We start from the raw sequence: 16,675 nt of genomic DNA, 5'->3' as shown, positions 1-16,675 counted from the left end.
TGAGAAACACTGATTTAGCTCCTCTATTTATAGGCACAAAGCTGTCCTTATTTTCTTCCCTGTATTCCCATCCTCTTCCTTAAACTCCTCATATGAAAATGTAGTCACAAACTCCAGGTCCTAAGGTCCCTGGGCAGCCCTTTCCTGACAAGGGCATGCCTACCCTAACACAAACAGCACAACGGCTGTGTGGAAATGTAAACATGCACTTCCCTAGTTCCAGTTAGTTTGTTTGATTTTCCTGTTGGAAAGGTACCCCTTATGTAAAATAAGTTTGCGGTAACGTTTGAAAGGATTCCAAAGAATGAGAGCGTTAGCAGCTGTGACATTATTGCACTCGGAGGAAGTTGCCACTAAATTTAATACAGTCCCACTAGGACGCGTCACCTGAAGTTGTAGCATACTACTGAGCCATAGGGAACCAAGAAGTATATGATCAAGAGAAGCTGCTCCACAGGCATGGCAGCTATTTTCACTGTATAAACAGCTTGTGCAAGAGGAAAATCTGGCCACTTCCGTATAATATATTCTACGTGCACAAGCTGCTCTGCATAGCTTATCACTCTCCTGAGCATCTTAAATGGCATTATCATTGAAAGAGCCATAGCTCAGTGGTGGAGAGCCTGCTTTGAATGAAGATGGTCCCAGAATCAATCCCTCCCATCTCCAGGTAGGGCTTGGAGAAAACCCTACCTGAAATCCTGAAGATCCACTGTCAGTCAGGCAACACTTGAGCTAGGTGGAGCTGACTCAATACCAGACAACTACTTATTTGTGCACAAACATAGAGAAGTGCAATAACCTTTCTGAATTTATGCCAGTTTCTTGATAAAGCAGGGACATTTTGTTTGGTATTATGTAGGCCTGTGCACAGATAAAGAGAGATGGGCATCTATGATCAGTATTTTATCTGACAAATCTGTTAAGATGCTTGATTGATACATTTAGCATATTTAAACAAGACCTAAATAGACCTTAAGGGGACGCGGGTGGCACTGTGGGCTAAACCACTGAGCCTAGGACTTGCCGATCAGAAGGTCGGTGGTTTGAATCCCTGCGACGGCGTTAGCTCCTGTTGCTCGATCCCTGCTCCTGCCAACCTAGCAGTTTGAAAGCACATCAAAGTGCAAGTAGATAAATAGGGAAGGAAAACGGTGTTTCCGTGCACTGCTCTGGTTTGCCAGAAGCGGCTTAGTCATGCTGGCCACATGACCCGGAAGCTGTACGCCTGCTCCCTCAGCCAATAAAGCGAGATGAGTGCCGCAACCCCAGAGTCGTCCGTGACTGGACCTAATGGTCAGGGGTACCTTTACCTTTACCTTTAAATAGACCTTGGCCCAGTTTAACCCTAAGCTGAACTACGGCTTAGAGAGAACAGGCAAGATAGATATTTGCAGCCGTCATTAGCTCAGTCATAGAATTACAGAGTTGGAAAGGACCCTGAGAATCATCCGGTCTAACCCCCTGCAATGCAGGAATAGGCAGCTGTCCCATATGAGGATCGAACCTGCAACCTTGGTGTTATTGGCACCACGCTGTATCCAGCTGACCTATCCTCAGGCTATTGCAGTTTAGGTGCAAAGTAGAAACTAAACAAATACAATTGCCAAGCTAAACTAAAAGTCACATCCTTAGTCTGGGAGCAAGTTACTGCTCATAGTTTGGGGAGGAACAAACCATGAGCCGAGGTTCATCTGTAATGCTCAGTCAAACCATAGTTTAGCTCCAAGGTAGCACAGTGGCAGCAGAACTGAAGGAGAAGCAAAGAGTCTGCAATTTTCCTTCTGGATACCTGCACACTTGTGCATTCTCGCTAGGGTTCAGCATTAGGTGCCAACAAAGCAGATATATTATTTAGAGAATTGTTTTCAGCATAACGCTTGAACTGAGAGATGCATCAGATTACCTGAATATCTAACTGCATGATCCTATTCACATCTGCTCAGCAACACATCCCATTGAGTTCAGTGGAGATTATCGTCAACTGAGCGTGTATAGGATACGATACAGATATTCAGCCTTGTCTTTATAAACATACACTTTGAATGAATTACATATGATTGATTAAACAGATGCTCTTCTCTGTATCATTTCCTTACTATATTCCCGCCTCTAATAACATGGTTATTTATTTGCATTCACAAATTAAATTAAAGGTTAAGAATAGCTTTACGGTCATTCTGAGAGCCTAACCACACTATAATTTTTTTAATCCATTTTAATCCTGTCATGGCTTCCTCAGAATTTTGGTTTGAAAAGGGGTGTTGAAAATCCTGTCAAAGATCCCGAACTCCTGTCACAGCAAATACATATGCCAGGATTCCCTGATGAGAGGAAATGGCTTTGAAAGCAGTTTAAGTCTGTGGTGTTAAGATATACACTGAATGTCTAATTTAATTAAAATTTACATCCCAGTTTATGTAGCCCCAAGGAACTCTCAAAGCAGTTTGCAACAATAGTTATTATAAAACACAGAAAGTCCACAATAAAATCAATGTTTAAAATTATTGGAAGATATAGGAAACGGGGCCAAAGGTTTTCCACCATAGTGCTGAATTCTTCCTCTTGAATCTCGCAACCTTCAACTGATGCCTGAAGCTTGACCAATAAGTGTAAATTATTCTGTGTTAGTCTGAATTAAGTGTAGGATTAGTTAGACCAATATCCTGATTACAGTGTTTTATTTCCATTTTGACCTGCATGCTTGCTATTTCTCCTCCTTCCTTTTTTTTTTTTTTTTTTTTTTGCATTGACTCCTTTTGGAATGAACTGCTTAATTGGATTTCTGGGCTGTATTGGTTTCTGCACACACCAATTAAACTCCCACGTGTTTAGGCTGCTTGGGCTGCTGCACGTAAAAGTAAAGGACCCCTGACAGTTAGGTCCAGTCGCAAACGACTCTAGGGTTGTGGCGCTGATCTCGCTTTACTGGCCGAGGGAGCCGACGTTTGTCCACAGACAGTTTTTCAGGGTCATGTGGCCAGCATGACTAAGCCGCTTCTGGCGAAACCAGAGCAGTGCACAGATTGGTTTTTGTGTTTTTGTGTTTTGTTTTTTTTAGAAGAAGAGTTTGGATTTGATATCCTGCTTTATCACTACCTTAAGGAGTCTCAAAGCGGCTAACGTTCTTCTTTCCCTTCCTCCTCTACAACAAACACTCTGTGAAATGAGTGAGGCTGAGAGACTTCAGAGAAGTGTGACTGGCCCAAGGTCACCCAGCAGCTGCATGTGGAGAAGCGGGGAATCGAACCCAGTTCACCAGATTACGAGTCTACCGCTCTTAACCACTACACCACACTGGCTCTCCAGTGCAGAGATTGTTAAAATATGTGGTACAGCAGACAAGCTGAAGCTGGAATTTAGCTGGCTGCTCCCCTACTCTCAAGAAAACCACCATAGTGAGGTAGGAATCTTGCCTCTCCCCTTGCCCTAGGGACACGCGAGTGGTTGGCAGCAGCAGAGAGGAAGGACTAGGCTGGGTTCCTCAGGGCTGTTCGCCTACCTTGCAGGATTGGTGCTGAAATGGAGAGTTGCCCTGTCGTTACCAATTGCCACTACTACTGCTACTTAGATTTATTACCTGCCCGCAGGGCGGCTGCAATTATCTAAAAATGCAATATTACAATAAATCAAAACTAATGTGTTCTGCATTGCACAGTGCCCTTTACTATTTTCCTCTTTGGTTATTAGTGCTTTTCTTATAGCTCATATCTCTTACTGCTTCCAAAATGTTGGTTTGCTTCTCCTCCTGCATTTCCCCCTTCCTTGCTGTGCCTCTATCAAGGCTGCTTTCCACACAATCATTTCCAGCAACTTACATGATATGTGACAAATCTCCAAGTGTTGTTTTGCAACCTCAGTGCACAAACCTGAATTTTATGGGGGAATATATAGAATTGTAGCCAATGGTGGCTTTGTGTTAGCAGAAAGCACTTCAACTTGTGTAAGGAACGGGCACCAGCTTTTTGCTGATTTCTCCCTGCCCCCATCTACTGCAGCTCTCAGCACCGTATCATATACTGTTCCATATGGTTACCATCCCTCAGGAGCAGTGATGGGTGAATATGCCAATTTCAGCTTCTTTCCCTTTCTTATTTATTCCACTATTCAGTTCCGTTCTCTACACTCCTACACCAGTTTGTTTGGTGTGTGTTTTTAAGTCCTCATGAAAAATTCATCACAACAGTATTTTAGTTCAAATTTTTATTAATATACACATTCTTATACGCAGTGTTGCCATTGCAAGGCAACTTCCCTCAACAGACTGCATTTTTGTATGTTATTTTTTACTGTTACAGTGGTACCTCGGGTTACATATGCTTCAGGTTACAGACTCCACTAACCCAGAAATAGTACCTCAGGTTAAGAACTTTGCTTCAGGATGAGAACAGAAATCATGCTCCGGCGGCGCAGCAGGAGGCCCCATTAGCTAAAGTGGTGCTTTAGGTTAAGAACAGTTTCAGGTTAAGTATGGACCTCCGGAACGAATTAAGTACTTAACCTGAGGTACCACTGTATATGCATTAACATGCACACTTTACACTAGAAGATGCACTTTTTGTATGGAATACTGGACTGCAGAACTGTACTTCAACATTCAGAAAAGTGAGATTTCCAAAGGAAGACTGTGTTTTGGCTTGCATATCATTTTGGAAACTGCAAATCAGGGAAGTTCACTTTTAAATGTGAACCGAGTTGAACTGAATTGAACTTATCCCCCTTCCATACTAAGGAGTATCGGAGGGGGGGCATGGGGGGCTGTACTGGACAAGGGGGGTTGGTTGTCCTACCTAGCACAAGGGATTCAAACCCTGCTTTCCCTGATCACAGTCCAATACTCTTAACCATTACACTACACTGGCTCTTTATTTACAGTATTTATCATTTTTACCCTGCCTTCTATACACTTGATGTCTCATCCTCCAACCCCCAGGGGTGGGGAATCATGCAAATCGTAGTTGGAAGAGGTGCTGTTAGGGATCCCGAGTCCCTACTGAGTTACAACTCTCATACTTTCCAAAGAACTAGGTTTGCTTATTTCTTGTAATTTGGTCTTCTGAAAATGTGTCTAGAAAATGCAACTGGTATATAAATAACCCTGCAACGAGATTGCTCTCAGAAGTTCATGGCATGGTTCAATGGTTCAATCAACTCCATTAATTTGAATTGTGTTAGGAAATGAACCAGGAGCCCTGCAAAGGGCTGATCATTATCTTCAAAGCTCTGCATAGTTTGGGATCAGGATATTTAAATGTCAGGCTTCTGCCACGTGAACCTGCCCATCAGTTGAGATCTGCAGCAAAGGTGTCCCACCTCCACTTGTCGATGTAGTGGGGCAGGATCTTTTTGGTAGTGGTGCCTAACTGTCCCAGGGTCCCCCACTTTACAGGTGTTCAGATATTCAGTTAAATCTGCTTTGTTTAATCAGTCCTTTGGATTGGAGTCATTTTTATTTTCTCTATAGTTTGCTATTCTGGTGCCATGTTGCTGCAGATTTATGTTAAGTTCTTTTTATGTATATTGATGAATATTGTTGCATTTTTTAATTACTTTTGTCTTTTATGTTGACATGAAAGCCTTTGGTGGAAAAGCAGACTAAAATGTTTTAACATATATGTCTACTCAGTGTCTTTTTTAACACAACTGGGTGCACAGTGTATGCTGTCAGGTTTGGCTTGTGTGGAATGAGTTTTTGCCTTTAATTGGTGGAACTGGCTACCTCTTTGTGCCTGTAGTTTGAAGAGCAGAGGTGCTTAAATTGAAGCAAGACTGCAGGCAAAATGCTATCACAAAAATAACATTTTCTCCAGCATCTTTTATCTTCTGCACAGTAATTGTTTGACAGAGCTTTGATCACTTGACAGAATGTCACATAACAATGGTATGTTGCTAAATATAACCTGACTTGAAATCTAGCAGCTCCAGTGGGAATTTTGGTGTGAAACTAGTCACACTTCCCCAATGGTTAGTGTGGTATATTTACTACTAGTGGTTCTTTTTCTAAGTTACAGAAATAATATAATCATGGACTTTGGTGAAACTTAATAGACTGATCTGTCCTGGGGGAGGGAGGGAGTCAGGTTGGGATGTGGGGGATGGGGGACTCTTTGCAATAGGACAATTGTATGTTTACTTCTGACAAGAAATGAAGAGTTCCTAAGAGGAGGTGATTAATAATTCTGTTCATGTTTATTTCTCTGGATACGAGACTTTTCTCTATCTTTATTTATTTTTTCCGTAGAATGTAGGAGACAGAAGTGTTCTTTTAAAGTGAGAAAATTTGCATTTCAGAGGAGAAAATGTGTATTTCTGGGAGAGGTAAATGCAAGCCATTGGGACCATTCCAAATTCTAGCTGGCCCAGAAAGTAAGTTTTGTTGAAAACAAACATTCTGTCAGGAACTGTGGAATTGAATCACCTGTTTACATTCAAAACTAAATTGCAAAGTTGCAAAGTATCTCAGGGGCGGGAGGAAGTGTTGAAAACTTTTCCTTTGGATAGCTTTCAGAAATTTAAATTCTGGCACTTCACATATCCTTGGGAAGGTGGCAACAGTGATGTTTCTTGGTTCTCTGGCATCTACATGGAACATCTGTTCACCTATTCAAGTAGACCAAGGATTTTCTTGATGGCAAATGACCATTAGAAATGAAGTAACTGCTATGGGGGGTGGGGAGTGGGTATCTGTGTGAGTGTCAATGAGAGGGGAGGCGTGAGGCTTGCTATAAGATAATCAGTCTCTGAGCACTTTTAAAAGCAGAAAAGCTTTGCAATTCATTCTAAAGGGAAGGACAGATCCCTACAGATAGTGCGCTCTGAAAGATAAGGCTTACTTCACTACCTTTGCATAAGAGAATTGGGAGTAGTCCACCCCATATCAAAGGATGCATAGGCTCATCTTTTCAGGTATGCTAGACCAAGACTAGGATGTACCCTTTTTTAAAGGTCACATACTTCATTCTACTTCCAATTCTTCTCCAAAGCACTCTAAGAACTAAGTCTATATTTCAGTTTAAGTACTTTCTTTATTATGCTTCCAATAAACAATTCTCTCTCTCTCTGTTTCTCTCTCTTGTGGTTAAGGCTGCCATCTGGTTCAGCTATGAGTAAATCAAGGGAATAGAGTTAATTTCTAGCCTATTAAATTATTTTGTTGGCTGTTGCAGCAGCCCTTGGTATCTATATGCATTGGCCTAGAGCAGGGTGGGGAAACATTTGGCCCTGCAGATACTGATGGATGCTGACCATGAGCCCTGCTATCTGGTACTGATGGGAGTTTGGAGTTTCAACAACATATGGGAGGGCCATAGGTTTCCCTGTCCCCTGGCTAAAGAAATGGCCCATACTACCAAAGACTGCCAAAGTTGTAATTTTTGATATCTTGATATGTGTGTAGATATCCTTTCAGAAGAGTTACATTCCTCTGCAAGAACATATGCCTAGCATTCATAGGTGCAATATATTTTTGTTTTCAAATAGGTGCAGATGAAAGATTCACATGGATGTTAAATAGCATGGGGGAAAGGATGGGACCTTGAGGAACCCCATAGTCATGGAGCCAAGCACCACTGTTCTTGGTATGTCCAGCCTTATAGGACTAGAGTCATTGCAACAGAGTTCCTCACAGTCCCATGTCAGCCAGAAGTCCCAGAAGGATATCAGAGTTAATGGTATTGAAAGCTGCTAAAAGGTTCACCAGCACCAAAATGTTACACTCCCCCGGCTAGCTCCTGGTGAAGGTCATCTTCAAAGGGCAACCAAAGTCATTTCAGTCCAAAACTAGGTTGGAATCCAGATGGGAAAGAATCTAAACAATCACTTTTCTTCAACAAAGCTTGGGAGTTGAGTAGTTACCACTCTACCGCCTTTCTCAAACTAAACAAATTAGAGAGTAGCCAGGAATTACCCTGTGTGGTAGAATCAAATGAGGGCATTTAATGTAAATGCAGCACAACTGCTTCCTTTATTGCCACAGGATTACTGTTCTCCTCTGGAGATAGATTTACAGCCTTAACCACCCATCTGGCCTGTCTTCCTCTGGCAGCTTAATCGGGCAATATGGACATGGATCAAATGAGAAAGTGGTTGGCCTCAGTCCTTTAAGCAAGCTGCCCACGTTCTGAGGCTGTGCACGCTGAAAGCTATCCAACAAAATAGAAAAGCAGCCACCTCTCACCATCATAGATCCTGTTCTCAATGTGGAGCAAGACAGAGCTAGTGTGTACTTGCAATGTGCTGTGCATAATAGTTCCAGTAAGCTGCCAAGGGTTCCTCCTCACTACTTTGGGGGCTAGTCTGTAAGAATTCCTTCACTACTTGGAATAACTCCTCTGGCCAAGCCAACGCAGCAGGGCAATGGTGATGGCGAAGTGTGATTTCTTCGCTGTTGCAAAAACAGGTCTAAAATGAGCTCTAACCAATGTTCAGCTGAATCCATTCCTAGTCTTTCTCCACAGTCACTCTAGCAGCCTAGCCAACCATTGTGTCACACTGCACGCCACCAGTCGAAATCTCCTTATAACAAGTCCCCAGCCTCTGCAGAGGTCAGGAGCCCAAACCCTGTCGGGTAGTGCAAGACAAGTTGTTGTTTCTACTCCCTAACCACAGCTCCCCTTTGTCCTGTCCTGTCAATACTTTAGCTTAGGTTACACAGATAATAAAGATTGCTAGGCCCCTTTGCTCTAGGAAGGGATGAGAATGCCACTGGTAATAATGCACTGCTGGTGTCCCTACCATGTGGGATTTTCACCCACAATGCAGAGTCCAGTAGCTCTGTTAGACTGCAAACCTGATCTCATTAGGGAAGGGGAGACACTACTAATCTGTGGCAACCTTAGCCCTCCTTAGAGCACGTGGATCCCCAGACGAGTGAAGGTGCTATTACATCTGTCTTCTCTGGATTCAGTTGCAACTTGTTCACCTTCATCCAACTGACCACAGCTCCAAAGCACTAAATAGATGCTGTGATTACTACTTCTTGACTGGTTGTAGGGATGGACATTTTAAAATAAGTTTATATGCAAATTTGTATTTATATATGCATGCATATTTTATCTCAGTATATGAATTTTAAGTACCGGTATTTAATTTCAATGGATAATTTTCTAAACATTACCTTATCCTAAATATATATATATTCCTACTATGCAGTTTAGTGCATTCTTTGAACCAAGAACAGTATTACAAAATCTGAAGTGTGAAGGATAATTACATTCTGATCCACGTATCAGTCCAAAAGATGTGTCTGAGGTCAGTTTGCTTTAAACTGCAGACCAAATCAGCTGGCTAAGTGGTTAATCTTTAATTAATAAGCAAGCAGCACACTTATAATTAGGGAGGGTAGACACATACACACACAGAGAGAGAGAGATTGAGATTATAGGAGTATTTTAAAAAGAAAAGATACATATCTTACAAAAAAGTGAAAACAAACTTTTAACTGTTTATTGTAAGAATATTTCAAACTATACCTACATGTATGTCTTGAGTATTAATTTTAGACATACATTTCTATCCTATTTAATTATTGTACTCTTGTTATTATCTCTCTCTTTAATATATTGTAATATATTGTAATACATACCTTACATAAATTTTTCATTGCCTGTATATATCATGCGAATAATAAAAGAAGAAGTAAAAATGTACACCAAATGAAATTCTCCTCCTTATCGATTGTTTGCAAGCATTTGAGTGTCGCCATCTGCAAATGGATGGCGCTGCCCTGATTCCAAACCCAAATATTTAACCCTGCGACAAGATATATACATGGCTAACCAGCATCCTGAATGAAGGCCTTAAATGGCACCCTGTGTGTTTTAAGTTATCCCCAGGATATATTGTGTTAATAATAAGAATCAGGCTTTTGGTGTATGGGTATGCGGATATGTCCCCCCCCCCTACCTTGGCCTAATTGCTATAAAAAGCCTTGCTTGTTTACCCAGTCTGAAAGGCAACTGCTATCGTGAATCCTATTCAGGCCAAGGCATTCAAAGTGAATGGCTTTCATCTCCCTTTCTATACCAGATATAAAAGAGGTGGGTGGCAGCGCCGCAGTGATGAGCTAGGCAATGTGGGTGGAAGTCCATCTATGTATTTGTGTGTGTGTGTGTGTGTGAAGCTGGCAAATGAAGGGCATTTCTGCACTTACAATTTATAGTGCTATAATTGCTGCTTTTCCTCTCTCTCTCTCTATCGCTCTCTCTCTCTCTGCATGCTGACACACAACATTGTCTTTATTCAGCTAATATTTTGGAATAATGTACTTTTTTTAAAAAAAAACCAACACCTTTTTGTCTACTGCAAAAAACAACAAAAATTTGAGAAAGTTCAAGATGGGCTGGACCTTCAATATTTGTGTGGCATGTGTATATATAAGCATTGGCTGCCCAGATTCTGTGTGGACGGGTTGTGGTGGTCGTGCAAGTTTTTTTTTGGGGGGGGGGTCTTCTGTTTCATGCCACTTCCCTCTGTCCAGTACAAACTGTCAGTTTGGGAACTCTGTTAAGAAGAAAGAGAGGGCAGATTGCGACAATGGTGCCCAACTATAAGTACTGTACTGTTCCTGACAGTAATTAGACAAAACTCCATCACAATAAGCATGTTCACCATTGCTGAGGCAACCATGTGGTTCCTCTTCTAATCTACTATACCCCCCCCAAAAAAAAGGATAATTCTGCAACACTAGGCATTAAATCCTTCAAACTGACATTTACTGGCTAAAGGAACATGAGGGCACATAAGGACTGTGAGCACATCCACTGAACTTTTCCACCATTCGCATGGAAAGGAAAACCACACACTTACTCTCTAATATTAAGCAGTGACATGTGACCAAAGTTGCAGACAATCAGCTACAAATTCATTCTTTAAGATGTCTGATCAAACAGCAACTATGCTGCTATAAATACAACTATATACGTTATGTGCTTACAAATGAGGTGCACATAGAGAGCACCAGGGATCCTTGGTTCATTTGAGAGATCGCAGAAGCATAATCTATGCACAACTATGTATTTCCCATCTAAGGAATTATTCCTAAAGGTTTTGTTCCTAAGGTGAGGAAGAGAACACGTCTGCTCTTCCGAACAACTGTCATCTTGGGTCTTTACTAAAAGGCATATTTGAGTAACTCACCAAATCTTAACATGGGAAGTCTATGACAGAAAGGAGAGCAAATGGGAACAATAAGTCCCCAAACTGTGCAGTGGCACAAACTGGTGTGCTATAGGAGAGTCTGAAGTCTACCTTGAAAACAGTAAGCATAAAGCACTTTGGGACTCTTAAGGCAGCAAAGCTCCCATACTGCAATGGTGGTTTCACATCCCTTCTGCCAATAGCCTATCACCTTGAGGGAGGACATAATGATACATTAGAATTTCCTGGCACAACATGCAGTAGATCTGATGGGGACATGGGGATTTCAGAACATCGCCATTGTCCAGAAGGAGAATGTTTAGCCAGTAAGACCCAGTCCTAGGTTCTACCCTTTGCTTTGAACTGACCTTCTCTGGACATCACCTGCTTCCCCTGTGAGCCTCAAGCTCCCATGGAACCGGATGATTGAACTTGAACTTGAACTATGAGGATCAGGGCTGAGTAGAATCAGCATTACTTGCCTCTCTCCATATTAATTGTGATAGTTTAACATTCCGCAAGATCTGTAAGAGTCTTGGGAGCCAAAAGAACAGATTTGCATGCTGAAGGAATTCCCACCTTTGGCGTGGTGTGTTATCAGCCACTGCATGCAGTGATTAAGGAACGAAACAGAGGGCTGAAGGGGTGGGTCCTTTGCTAATTCTTAGGTCCCTTCCCCTGTCTTGCTTATGGTCTTCAGGCCCAACTGATAGTGCCAACCAAGTACTTAGGGGTCAGGAGTGTTGAGGAAGCTAGCTGCATAAAACTCCCAGATTGCCAGTTTGTACAAATCTTTTGCTCAGATTAGCGGCTGTCCCAGTGAAATCACTTCGGCATTCTTTTAATTTGTATTTTTCACAGACAGTCAAAAATTGATTAAAATTTCCTCAATCAATTTCTCTGGCTAAGGAGCTCATCTGGGTCCCTGCATGTATTAATTAATTCACTTCATTTTCTCAATTAGGTAGCATTCAAAGTCAGGAGGAACCCAGAAAGCGATTATTATGAACTGTTTTCTCCAGGAAGAATAATTCAACACCCTTCCTATATTTTCTACCTAGTGAGTACCTGAGATGGGGTATTGTTGAGCACTGTTATTGAAGATGAATGACACATTCTTATAATGTGCCAGAATCCATAATAACTCTAGATAGAAGCAACACACTATTTGGTTTCAATCAGTTATGCTGCATTTTTAAAACAAAGAAAACAGTTTTTGTGGTGGTGTTTTTAAAGGAACACATTTTTTCTTAAATTTCCTGGGGCATGAATGTTTTCTGCAAGGAAACAGGGGCTATGAAAAACAGACATGGAAGAAAGATTTCAGCATTTTGCACTTCATTGTTATTAAGCAATTTACTGAAAATCCCTTACTCTGCTCATAGAATGAATCAATACTGGAAGAAATTAAAGCACATACTTTCAACCATGACAGCCTTGTAAGTACTGTGAAAGAAACAAGTTATAGCCGTAAGAAAGTGCTGTGAGAGATGTCCAAGTCTGACAACCCTTGCCTTAATAGGAAAAGTAAATGAAAAGTAGAAACAAGATTGCTCCTTGGCTAATGTGAATAATAGGATTTAGACTCCCTGTGTTGAACCATATTTTACAAACTCTGCACCCATAAGATACTCCTACTCCTCTGTTACTATGCACAAAGGTGGATATATTTCGGAATAATTTTGTTTCTCATTCGTAGCAAGGATTTTGTGTTCCTGGTTTGCCCAATCTGCTGTAATTAAAGTAGGCTCTGAAATGTTTGAGTGGCTTCAGTTAGAAAAACAGTTCAGCATGGGCTAGAATTCTATGGCAGGTATATTATCATTGTTAAGAGCTGGAAGGCTAAGAGCTGCCCGCTCCTCTTTGCATCACTTACAAAGTTTACAAAATAAAATATTGCAGCTACTTCTCTTACATGTGTTAGCTAAGTTGGTTGCCACCATCTTTCTGAGTTAAAGCAAAATTGAGGCTATAATTAAAAGGTAAAAGTGCAGTAAAGGAGCCCTGGATGGTTAGTCCAGTAGAAGGTAACTAAGGGGTGCTATGCTCATCTCGCTTTTCAGGCCAAGGGGACCAGCGTTTGTTCACAGACAGTTTTCTGGGTCATGTGGCTAGTATGACTAAACCGCTACTAGTGCACGGAGGACCGTGACAAGTGCCGGAGCACATGGAAACACCGTTTATCTTCCTGCCACAGCGGTACCTATTTATCTACTTGCATTGGTATGTTTTCAAACTGCTATGTTGGCAGAAGCTGGGGGACAGCAACAGGAGCTCACTCCGTCATGTGGATTCGAACTGTCGACCCTCTGATCGGCAAGCCCAAGAAGCTCAGTGGTTTAGATCACAGCACCACCTGCATCCCAGTAGGCTATAATTACATTTACCTGGGTGTATTTCCCATTGAAGTCAGAAGGACTCACTTCTGAGTAACAGTTGAGTCGGCGTGTCTAGGTTGAAGGGCAGCAGTGGCATATGTGTGATGTCACAAATGCGTAACAGCCCACCCCCCAAAAAAATGTTGGGTGCAACTCAGCGCCTCTGCTCCAGCCAGTTTCCATACTGCACAGAAATTGCAAATTCTTCTGGACAAGAGTTGTATTTTACATAAGCGGTCAAAGCCATTCTAACCGTTTCACCAGTTTGGGGGGGCCACACCCAAAGACATAGCAGTTTGAGTGGCCTATATCAAACAAAGGCCAATACAGTGGTGTTAGTCAGGCAGAACAAATTTGTAATTATATCTGGCTGGGAAGCATGCAGCTATCCTTTGTCAGTCATTTACACTATATTACCAAACCCTTAAACGTCATGCCAATGAACTGTTAGTCAATGCTTAGTTTTGGGTTATCTGTCCTTTGCTTCAGTCCATGCAACACCATTCTTGTGTTCTCTTCAACACCAGCCTCTCTGGCCACATTACAGTAATGTCCTTCAAGTTCCAAACATATGCTTTGCTCATCCAACTCTCCGGAGCCCGACAGAATGACTGAGCAGCTACCCTTGTGTCCCAGGTGCCATTGTAATGCAAGCAGTCTGCAAGGTGTGTTTGACTTGATGCTGATCGGAAAAGAGTATCTTATTGACCTGAATTCTGGCTCTCATCTTCTTGGATGCCTCTCTCAAGGTAAAAGGACAAATCAAATTAAGGGATATTGTCCTTGCCCAAATTTGATTCTGGCTCCATTTATGCCTCTCTTAGTGGGAAATCAAGGTGTGTTAGCACTTCACATTCATTCTTGGCTTTCAGGCAAGATCTGAAGGAATGGCCAATTATATGCTTTCTTTAAGAGGCTGCAATCTAATAAGTTTGGTGCTTTCTCTTCTTATTAACTTCACCAATCACTTTGCTTGAACCTGCTAATGGGCAAGAATATACATTGCTTCTCCCCTTTGGCACTAATAATTTCCTGCTAGTAGCAATCGCCTTCAGCATGAGTTTCAAGTAAGGCATAATCCATAGTTTAGTTTGCTGCTATCTATACAGCCTTGGGGTGAAATTGCAGTCTTTTGTCATTGGTTATGCAGAGTTCTTGAGCACAAGGAAGAGAAGGGGGGAAAGCAAAACAGCAGGCAGCACCAGAGCGAGCGAGAAGAAAAGCAAAGAAAATATGCACAAAATGTTATTAAAAGAGTGAACTGCAGAATAGCTTTTGATTGAAACCTTCCCAGGAGCACAATAATTCAATTAATATCAGGCATTTCTAGCAATGCAGCGTCTCTTAAGAGTTGGAGAAGGAATCAGGACAATGCGATAAAAGAAATAGGAGCCTTAAAAAGCATGAATAGAGGGCAGAGAATTGAGGAAAGTGGTCACTGGTAGGAGAATCAGCAAGTTCACACTGAAAGGAAGAGAGGCAGAAGAGGTCAAGGTGACTGAGAGTAGAAACTGAAGAGGCAGAGGGAAATGGTTCAGAGCAATAAATAGAAGATGTGGAAAGAGATGCAGGATGGAAGTCTGAATAAAAGTGGGAAATGAAGACTGGAACCAGTATGTGGATACAGGTGGGAGCAACACAAACGCATGCTGACAAAAAGAATATTTTAACGCGACTCACTTCCACATTCACATTGAATGTTAAGCAAAACTGGCATTTGCTTTATCAGATTTGTTAATCTTGATTCCATACTTGGGTTGGTTCTGATATCCCAAAATCAGAGAGAAACTGATGCAACACTTCAATATAATTCAAACTGCATTTTGCATTGGAAAGATCTCCTGAAGCATTTTGCAGACAAGAAGGAGGAGCAGAGACAGCAGAGAGTTCTGTTGGTAGCAAAATCAGGTGAAGCTCAACGTTCTCTGCTTCTCCTAAACAGACACACACTCTCTCTCACACCTCTACCTGATAGCTAGCATATGCGCACGTATGAGTTTCTGAGGCTTATCATCCTAACTTACAGACAGTGATAGACTGTTTGTTCAATTTTTATTTGCTCAGGCATTTCATATGATCTGAAGAATCAATTGTCCCCTTAGCGTGTGATACACATTTTGGCAGGCAGACGGGCAGTAATCAACAACAAGTGACAGCTTCCATTAGCCCAGGTAATAGCACGTGGGGTAGCCGTGGTGAAGCGTCACATTTCTAGCTCAGTATAAGCTAGAGACCAAACCTGGCTTGTTTCCCCTTCCAGCTTTTGTGTGCCTTTAGTCCCCTTGAACACCAAACTAAAGCCCAGTCTCAGATTAGAATGCCAAGTCTCAAAAAAACCAATACAGTTGTGATGTCCCTGGCTTTCATCAAATTATGCCTGAGCCCTAATGATTGCCTTATGAAGAACCTATATTAGACATACAATCCTTAAAACCAAGTGTTTGCATAGGCCTTGTCCTGCCAAGTCTCCCTGGCCAATGTGCTTCTTTGACAGTACTGCACAGCCTCTTCCAGCTTCAGTGTGAAAGTTTGCCTTCTTCCTGTTTTCTCCTTGCCCACCCCCTTCCTTTAACCCTGTATATTCACCACCAGTAGCCCAATACATCTTCCTGGCCATGACTAAGCAGCAAACAGTGCCCCTACTTCAGTCAAGGTGCAAGGACCCTCGTACCTACAGGACCACCTCTCCCGGTATGTCCCACGGTCTTCAAATAAAAACATCTTGGAGATCCTGGGACACAGAGAGGTTAGGCTGGCCTCAACCAGAGCCAGGGTTTTTTCAGCTGTGGCCCCGATCTGGTGGAAGGCTCTGTTACAAGAGACTAGAGCCCTGCGGGACTTGACATCTTTCCGCAGGGCCTGCAAGACAGAGCTGTTCCACCAGGCCTTTGGCTGAGGCACAGTCTGACCCCTTCCTTTTGTAATCCGTATAGAACTCTAGCCCAATGGTTGCCATTAATTTGACTCTGAATTGATTTTAGAATGAATTGATTTTAGAATGTATTTCAATTAATTGATTATGATTTTATGTAAACTGTGTTATTTTTACTGTTGTTAACTGTTCTGAGCCCGGCTTTGGCTGGGTAGGGCGGGATATAAATAAAAAAAATTATTATTCTTTAATATCAGAGACAGAAAAACTTTCACGTGCCTCTCCCTTG

General features: G+C 42.0%; 2 long non-coding RNA genes across 3 annotated transcripts in view; one reads left to right on the top strand and one right to left on the bottom strand.

Moving 5' to 3' along the window:
* The window catches only part of LOC309526708, a 36,919-nt gene that overhangs the window by 14,537 nt on the left and 5,707 nt on the right, over positions 1-16,675 (bottom strand). The window lies entirely within an intron of this gene.
* On the top strand, positions 6,149-16,305 carry LOC309527138. 2 transcript variants are annotated; one of them, XR_014217119.1, is made up of 4 exons: positions 6,149-6,366; positions 7,480-7,577; positions 12,101-12,196; positions 13,200-16,305. It is a non-coding gene; the product is annotated as an uncharacterized lncRNA (long non-coding RNA). The 2 variants fall into 2 exon arrangements; XR_014217120.1 differs by lacking the exon at positions 6,149-6,366 and having other exon boundaries at positions 7,076-7,577.

The sequence above is a fragment of the Podarcis vaucheri genome (genome assembly GCF_965113315.1).
Source record: "Podarcis vaucheri genome assembly, chromosome: 2".
Taxonomy (NCBI): domain Eukaryota; kingdom Metazoa; phylum Chordata; class Lepidosauria; order Squamata; family Lacertidae; genus Podarcis; species Podarcis vaucheri.
This window is presented reverse-complemented; position numbering and strand designations above follow the sequence as displayed.